Consider the following 9,785-nt stretch of genomic DNA (forward strand, 5'->3'; position numbering starts at 1 on the left):
AAAGGGCAGAGAGTGATAACAAAACTGCTTGTGCAACTCTTCTTTGTGCTATGTTGATACAATATGCAAAAACAAGTTATCACCACCAAAAAAAAAACATGTTCAAGTTGTTCCGGTTCTTGGAGAGAAACTGACAGTTCTCAGCACGCTGCGGGCTAAATTCCATGTTATTCCCCCATGTGCTCTGATTGCAAGAGAAGCTGCTGCTCGGAGACTCCGAAAAGACATAACATTAAATGAAGCCTCAAACATATAATCAGCCTTTTCTTGCATCAAACAGTGCCAGCAGTTAATAATTAAGCAGAGCCCAACCAAGGTAATTATCACAGAGAGACTTCTAAAATGAAACAGGCTGATGGGGTGCAAACACACAAACACACAGAAGCTTTTCCCTCAGCACTTTAAAGATGTTGGAGGTTATCTGTGAAGCTTCTCCTCAATGTGTCCTCCAGTATCCTCTTAGCAGGTTTCTCCTTCTAGCTGTCTCCTCTTTATTCTCACTTTCTTTTTTTTATGAATACGATTCGAGAAAGGAGGTCTCATGTGTGTCATCCTTCCTTCTCCTGGGTTTTTTACTCCTCATGAACTCACAGTTTCAGCACAGAAAAAAGCGAGGTAGAGATGGAGAGCTCTGATATAAACAGGTAATTCAGGTCAAATATGTCGTCTCTTTAAAAATATAAATAGCAACTACCCTTGCTCGAAGAGTGAGTCAGCGCCATTAGATGTTAAGCTTTGGTTTCTGCTGCTGATGTTTTTATTCCTGACGAATGTACCAGGGGTGAAGTTGGATTTGGCCAAGCCATCCATCCAACCATCAAAGTTTAACATCAGTAGAGGTTTGATCAACAGGTGGTGATGCCAGAGAGACTTTGTATTCTTTAACAAAGTCGGCTCGCACCATTCCTGTCTTAAATTTGTTCACTGTGATTCATTCTGTCATTATCAGTGGCAGCCTACGCATCAAAGTAAGGACTGCAGCTCTTTGATTGGAATAACAAGAAGAGTTATTCTAAGAAACTCTCACTGTCCTCTCTGAGGCCTTGACGAGGGAGCATCAAGAAAGAGTGAAAAGTTGACCTTATCCCTTCAAGTCTTTTAAGCCCTCTGATGAATAAACAACTCCAGTCGACTCCCACCATGAATAAAAAAGTAGTTCTGTGAGAAACCCTGTTATTAACAAGCTAATTGTCAAGCTAATTGATAAGCCTTGGGCAGTGACTTTACAGCTCTGATAAGTTTCTTTCAAAACCGCTCATTCGTCCAAAAGCTGCCAAACTTTATGACAGCTCAGAAATCTGCAGAGCGGAAACCAAACAAATAAAAGTTTCCATTTATGGATTTTATTATCAGTTTAAACCGAGTTAATACATTGATTTTCAAATCGAGCACCAAGAGCGTTAGATTCATTTTGTACCAGCTCATGATCCAAATTTAGAAATGACTTGACAACGGTCTTCTGGGATCTTCCTCAAGATTTCTATTTCGTGTTTTTGTTCCCTGAAGGCAAAAGCACCAAAGTGTCTTTTGCGCCGTCTCAGCAGCACACTTGTTATGATCCTCAAAGCAAATTATCTGAAAAGGGCTCATTGTCCTGTCATTCAGGCAGTGACAGCGTCAGTATAGACAGAAACAGGTGTCATGCACAAAGTAAGGATGAGTTTGTATTATTCTGGATCGCTCCCATCAATACTATCATTTCTTGAAAAGTGATAGCAAAACATCCCTTTGATCACACGCTTACAGACATTCACCCTAATTGGCGGATGATATGCTGCTTTAGATCTTCAGTTAATGTGTCAAAAACCGTTCACTCGACCTGGCTGATTAGACGTTTGCTGAGGTTGCTTTGCTGGAAATTTGCTCCAGTCATCAAACTGCATATACTTAAATGAATCATGCAGTAAGTGTGTAATCATCCCACTCTTCCAGGTGTGTAAAAAGTCCCTCTAATTCCACCTTTTCCCCTTCCCGGTCTCCTGATCTGAGGGCAGGGCTCAGCAACTTGAAAGCCAGATTCACAGGCAGGCTCTGAATAGAGGTCACCATGTTCCCTGAATGATGTGGACCATATGCAGCTCAAACAACAAGCCAATATACCTCCAAATTAGAATAATGGAACTCAGTGTTTTAATGAATGCAGCTCTGTCTTAAAAGACAGCTTCATTGATATTCCTGGGGCAGATATCCAGTTTGAATGGCAGTCTATCTAGTTTTCCTTCACTCTTTTAAGCCAGACCAGGTCAACTTGATTGAAAGACTGAACTCAATTTAAAGGATTTTGTTATGCAGCTTCGACTACTTCTTCTCAACCTCAATCTTCAGCAAGACTCAAACTCATTTGTCTCAAGCTGAAAAGAGTTTGAACCTGAGGTGTCTGTATTCCAACCAAGTAACCTCGTATAATTTCCACTTTGAAACAGTGAGAGTAAAAAATAAGAGCAGAAGTGCATTTCTGGAGATGGCAAACCGCAGTAGGCAGGATTTAAAATGAAAGTAAACTTTGGAGGTTCTTAGTTTAAGCTTGAAAGTTTCACAGTTTTTCTTAAGGAAAATATATTTCGAGTAGCTGCTGTGTATAATAATAAGCTTTATTTATACAGCACTTTTCACAAAGTTACAAAGTGCTTTACAGGCAGCAGAAACAAAGCAATTTATATTCAGGCAGCAAACAAGATCAAGGTAACAAGGAAATATGAATAGAATATCAAGACAATAAGGTAAAAAAAAAAGACAAGCAAAAAAAAGCTCAAGTAAATTCAGGGAAGGCTGTCTGATAAAATATGTTTTAAAACGTGAATTAAAAGAGGCCTCAGCAAACCAGACTTCACCAGAGCCTCGAAGCATGGGCCGCAGATGCCTTGTCTTCTTAGGTTTCAAGTTGAGTCACTGGCACATTTAAAAGACCTCTGCCCAAGGACCTCAATGGAGCCAAAGACTCATAAGGTGTCTTTAGTCTAAAATGTAGGAAGGTACGAGGCCATGATGAGATTTAAGAGTGTTCAGTAAAATCTTAGAATAAATTCTAAAACATAGAGAGAGCCAGTGTAAAGAGGATAAAATCGGAGTGATGTGCTCACATCTCCTGGTTTTGGTTAAAAGCCTGGCAGCAGAGTTTTGAACTAACTGTAGACAATTGATGTCTCTCTGGCTCAGGCAGGTAAAACAACTATGCATCATCCCTACCATCACCATCGTCATCACAGTCATCGTAGTTATTGAATCATCATAATCATCATCATCTATATAATTATATTTGTCATTATCATGTTTATAATTTTTCTCATCCTCATCAGCAGTATCATCACTATTATCATCATCTGTATTGTTATAGTCATCATCATCCTCACAGTCACCATAATTTCTTCCATTTTGATGCAAAACATTAATATGATCACCATTATCATCATCACCAGTATCATCATCATCATCATCATCATCATCATCATCATCATCATCATCACAATATTCTCTTCATCAGCATTATCCTGCCATCTGTATCAAATCCACTATCATCATCATCATCATCATCATCATCATCATCATCATCATCATCATCATCATCACAATATTCTCCTCAACAGCATTATAATTGTCATCTGTATCAAATTTGCCATTATCTTTATCCTTATCATCATCATCATCATCATCATCATCATCATCATCATCATCATCACAATATTCTCCCCTTAACAGCATTACACCATCATCTGTATCAAATCTACCACCATCATCATCATCATATTGATATTCTTCTTATCAGTATTATCATCTGTATCATATCTACTATTCTTCTTTCATGATCATCATGATCATCATTATTTTCATCATCATTATCATCATCATCCTAATTTTCCTATCCTCATCATCAACAGTATTCTCACCATCATCCGTATCATCAGGTTTATCATCATCAACACGTTGTCATTATCATAACTGTTATTTTCTCATCTGCATCAGTTTATTTTTATCTTTATCATCATTACTGTCATAATAATTATCCACCTTTTTATTACCAGGCATTAATCGTCATTATCATAGCATTGTCCTCATCTTAATCATTATTATTCTTAATCATTATCATCCTAATTATATTCATCAATATTTTTGTCGTCATCATCAGCATCATCGTCACGATCATCACCATCAGTTAGAAATTTCTCTTCCTTCATCTTACCCTTTACTTTTTTTATGTTGCCACATGTGCTTAACCATCTTCTCTTCGTTTACTTCCCTGCTCTTCATCTCCGTCCAAAGTGGGGAGAAAGAAAAGCTAGTACTTAAAAAGGGGAAGTAACAGTTTTGTGGGATCGGCCTCAACCATCCAGGCATCAAAACGCTTCCAACACTGAGGTTGTGTTTCTCTAAATGCTGCACAGTCAGAGGAGTGGTTTGCAGATGAATTGTTGTAAGTCTACGATTTAGCTGCCCTGACATTGACCAAATTGCTGTCAGGATGGTTAACTTTGAGCCGTGCTCCAGGAAAGAGAAAGTTTTTCACTTTGATTCCCACAGTTTAACTCAACGGATCCTCAACTGCAGATAATTGTTAGTCCAGCTGAGAGGATAACACGAGGAGGGCTCAACTGATATGGATGTCTTTAAGGTCCACTGTTGAGTCTTCTGCTTTAGTCTGAGATATAAATCTAAAATAAAGGGCGGAGGGCTTTTCACGTTGTATAGAGGAGGCGTTTATCTGTATAATTGGCAATTATCTGTTGAGGGAGTTTTAGATAACTATGTGTGTCTCCTTCCCTACTGTTATTTTTATATGTTATTTCAACTTTACTTATTAGAGCTGTGCTCTTTTCTCCAATCCAGGAAAAGCTGCAAAATACTTTAGAGTCTTGGGTTTCTGCTTTCCTCCCAAGTGGCTTTGATTTCCAGATTTTTCCAGTTTCAGTTTTTTGATTCTATGTTCACTGCGCCCCATTAAAATCAGTCCTCATCACTTTAAGCTTCACATCTTACATGAGTATGCACTAATGGTATAAATGTTAAGCAAGTTTATTTTTTAAGGAGTCAAAATAACAAAATTCACAAAGTTCAGACTCAATCTCACATCTCTGTAACCTCGTCCATATGAGACACCCAATTCCTCAAATATGATCTCATTATTGCAGGCGTGGAATCGTGTTGTCAGACTGACTCATCTATCTCACAGGATGAATTCTCATTAGGGTGGAGGAAACCAATTCTCTCTTGCTTAATAGCAAGTTTCTTTTTTTCCTCCACTGATGTCTCTCTGCTTGCTGCTTTGTCTCCTTTAGCTTGAGCCTTATTTTCCTTTGTTTGGTAACTCGACACAGCTGCTAGTGGAGCCCTTTATCCCGGATATCTGATGCTGACTTACAACATTACAGTTCAGCCTTAGACACATTTTCACACATCTTTTTCTTCTTTACTCAGGCGAACTAGGACAAGCTGTAAGTGCTATCACTAATGCTGGAGACACTGATGCAGGGAGAATCTCATTCCCTGACCTCTTGGCTGATAATACATGTTGATAATAAAAAATCTTTATTATTCCACTCAATGCCAGCTTGCGCAAGGGTTAAGCACTCTTCTTAGGAGCTTTCCCTGCTCCTGTGTGAACCTGCAGGGCAGATGAGGAGCACCGTTTATGTCAGAAAGGTATGTGCTCATGCATACACACCCCAACGAGGGGGAGTGTACGTGCAGACAGAAACACCTTCCACCTTCTGTCTCCTGTCTGTTTTACCTCAGGGGAAGTGCCAGCTGCCTAAACAGTCACACTCTGTATTACCCAGGTATTTATGCACAGAGAGGAGGCACGTTACAGCCGCAGCCATGGGGAAGCAGGTAAGATCTGATCAAGAAACATTTAGTGTCTCTGTGTTCAGGAAGTTTGGCTGTTAGATTCTGTTTGTGTGCTGATCAGATTTGGAGCTACTCACTCTGATGGTTCAGATCTGAACATGCTGGAGGCCCAAATCCTGATGCATTAAGTTCACAGTAAAGCCTTGAATCAGATTGAAACACATCTGCAGGTTAGACTTCTGCTCGTCACATGCATGCAAAGAGGCGAAAAAAACAGGTTTGCATAAAAAAGACTTGATATAAAACAGGGGTGTCGAATGTGTCGTCCTAGCAACAAGTTCCTTCTTGTTTGCACATGCATCACATCTGCTGACAGCAGAATGCACTGATATCATGAAACAGCAGCTGGAAAAGGACTGAACTGGCAGAAATGTGGCATTTCCTGTGCATGGGAACACTTTTCTCTGTCCAAGATTTTCTGTTTTGGAAACCTTCAGGAGAAAGATTTTCTTCTTTTTTCTCCAGAACCTAACTTTTGTTTTGGTGAGAGTCAAACCAATGCGGTGTTGTTCCAAGACAGAGCAGGATGTGTTATTGTGGAAATAATTGTGGATTGGGAACTCTGGTGAATTCATTTTGGTTTTTTAGTTCTTTCCATCATGCCAGCATCTGGTTCTGCTATTCCTCTGAAACGCCCCCCTGTGCTCAGCTCTGTAAGACTGGGAGGAAAGTTCTTCCTCTGTGTTAAACTTTTCAGTTTTTCTATTGTTTTATTCTCAGTCATGCATCTGTTTTCTCATTACACAGCGGACAGACGAGACGCTTGTTCTGAATGTGTTTCTGTGGGTGCATCTGAGTGTGGTGATATTTTCCAATCTATTTTTAAAACCTCACTCTTGCTGTCCTTTTTATACGACTCTGTTCCTCCAAATCATAAACACGACTGTCTCCATTGGGCGAGCGGTGCCAGCTCCATCAGCAGCTGCGAGTTCTCCGGGCCCGCTTGTTGTGACAGGGCAAGAGTCGATGCTGTATCAGACTGGCTGTCACAGTCAATAACTGTGGATGGAAATTGGAGCTTGCATGAGTGTGTGTGTGAACCTTTTATCGCTGATATCTCTGCAGGAAAAGCCAAAGTTTAATCCATTTTAAACTCCAGAGAATGTGCGTCAGAGGCCAAGACTGAGGAATGTGTCCCACATCGTCTTGAAGGAATACTTTGTTGACACGTAGATGAAGTGAGGATATTTTGTAAGGCCGCACTGAGCCAAGCTTCACAGCAGAAACAGAAAACTAATCAGTTTGACTGCCTCCTCACCTTTACAGCATCTGCATCACAGCTGGATTCTTGAACCTGTGTTTTGTTTTCATAAACTCTCGGTTATCAGTGAAGCAGTACAAATGACAGCACTGTCATAGGTGTTTTGAAAAACATCCTTCGGCCCCAGATGCAGCCGACCCAGATCCCGACAGCTGGGGCTTCTGCCTTTTGGCTCTGACTTTGTCTCCTTGGACACACGAACACAGAACACCACAACAGATGTTCAGACCTCCTCCAGCATTTCTGGGTGTAGGAGGTCCAAACGTGTAGCAACTCAGTTTCTCCAACTGCAAGATGAAAAACAGTGTAGGTGTTGAAATGAAGCTAAACGTGTCCCACATAACTGTTAAACCACTCACATGAACGTGTACATATTTGGGGGCTTTAAGGAGCAGCATGTAGGAGGGCGTTTAAGAGCTTGGACATTCCCATCTCTGATAAGTGTTTTTGAAGAGTCTTGATAAAGACGTGACACTACTTTTCTGCAGTAGATCCCTCAGAAGCTGGAAGCAATTACAGACCTCTCGAAGCAGCAAAGAATGTAGCAGGCGTTCACCGCACCCTTTCAGAAGGAGACTTTTTTTTCTTCAGGAAAAATAAAAGCCAAGACTTTCAGGCAACAGCTCTGTGGTGTGTGGACTAAACATAAAACATGACAGTACTTTCCCAAAACATCTTTACTGCTTTATTCTAATAAGAAAAGGCAGACATTACTGAATTCACTCTGCTATTTTAACTTAATGAAGTATGTTTGAACAGCCTTTGCTGTCTTTTAGTTTGAATTTATGTATAATTATGTCACTCAGTGGTCGCAAATCGAGACAGTAGATCACCATAGCACATGGCTGAATGTAAAATGGATAGATTTAAGTTAAGATTTGTAATCTTTGGAGTCTTCAAGGTAACTAAAAGCTACCCACTCCTAATGTCTGATGATTTGGGGAACCTGATGGTGTAAAAGTGTAGAAAAAAAAGCACTTGAATTGTTGTAGAAATCTCTTTATCTGCCCATCCTTTTTAAAAGTAGCACAAGATCTTCATGAACTCTTCACAAGACTTACTGAAATCACATTAGGATCTCCTGGGGTCTTCCAGGTGACAGGCTGTTGGAGTAGGTGCACTGCTTAGTTGCTCTGGAAATTCCTTGACTTTCCACACCACCAAGCCCTCTAATCCCCTACAAACCTGGGAATAATCAAATTTTGGAGTGTTTTTCCCTTCACTTTACCTTAAAATCTTTTTAATGGCTTCTAAATCCACTGAATGGAGCAAAAAAGGCAAGGCTAGCTCAATGCTGGACGCCATTACTGTGCTGCTTGAAAAACGCCAGGAGCAGGTAACTGCTATATTAAGAACTTCATCCTCTCAACCTGGCTTCAAGCTTGACCAAACACGACCTCAGCAGAACTCACCAGTCAAAACCTTAGCTAGCAGATTTTGGATCTTGAAGGTGTTAGGATTTCCAAAGTAGATTATGACAGGTTGTAGAGACTAAGGTCTGCCCATAGTTCTACTTAACAGGCCTCTAGAGGGCTGGCCAATCAAAGGAAGGGGGTTTGTGGAGTGGGAAGCCTTAAAGTGACAGCACCTGAAATGTAGTGTTCCAGAAAAAGGTTGAAATATGAGTTTTCTAAATCACCAGCATAACGAAAAAAAAAAAAAAAGATTTTTCCAGCTGTAAATAATTTAAAGCTAGTAAGGCTACCAAAGAGATAGGGCAAAGACTAAAAGCAGTAAATAAAAGCAACTTTAAGGGATGGCTTCATCAGATTAAAAATGTTTTTTGTGAATAGTTCATCAGACTGAGGTTCACACATTCCTTTCTTTGAGGTGTTTCTCCTGAGACTGAGAAGTTTTCTAGGTCATTTAAAAGTTGTTAATGTCAAACACTTTGTCTGCTTCAGATATATCGCACTAAGATTGCTGCGTTTGTTTGTTTGCTTTCACCATGCCGGAGTGATGTACAAGGCAGAAAATTGATTCTGTTGTTGGCAAAATGAACACAGCCCCAATAAAGCTGCAAGCGCGCTCAGAAGGCAAAAATCAATTCCAGGTCAATGCTCACAACAGTCCTATATGTTTACCACAATGAATGTATGTACACACCGGGTGTGAGACATGCAGACGAGATACTTTATACTCAATATTCTCTTCCCAGCATCCTCAGCTGGGGTGTGACTTTTCTGGGATAATACCTTAAATTAACACCTCCATTGGAAGTGGGTGATAAATCGCTGTAAGTGTTAATTGGCTTGCTGCTAACGCGTTCATTTATCCGGTCGATGTTTGGATTGATTGCAGGTTGCTTGGTTATGGGCAGTGTGCCTTAGGGATGGAGGTAATTAAAATGTTGAACCTTTGCCATGATGAGGGCAGTCTCCACTCTCATCTTATTGTTTATTGGCAAAATGAGGAGTTGCTATCCTTGTTAGAGAAAACAGCCATCGCTGCTTAGATCAGTGTTTGCACTAAAAAAGACAATCTTGATGGAGGAGCGTGTGCTAACGTGATTAGAGACTTCAATTACTGCTTTTCTGGAGGAGTAATGTCTGACACGACGTGATAAAGATATTCTGTTTGGTGTTGTTGTGTGCTTGTATGCCGTCTATGAGCTGATGAGTGCTGTTAAGTGAGCAGCGTCATACAACATTTATTGTGAGGATGTATGGTGCTGTGTATTAAA

This window comes from Halichoeres trimaculatus, unplaced genomic scaffold (genome assembly GCF_033239565.1).
Source record: "Halichoeres trimaculatus isolate MK-OKI-2021-1 unplaced genomic scaffold, fHalTri1.1 fHalTri1_scaffold_19, whole genome shotgun sequence".
Taxonomy (NCBI): domain Eukaryota; kingdom Metazoa; phylum Chordata; class Actinopteri; order Labriformes; family Labridae; genus Halichoeres; species Halichoeres trimaculatus.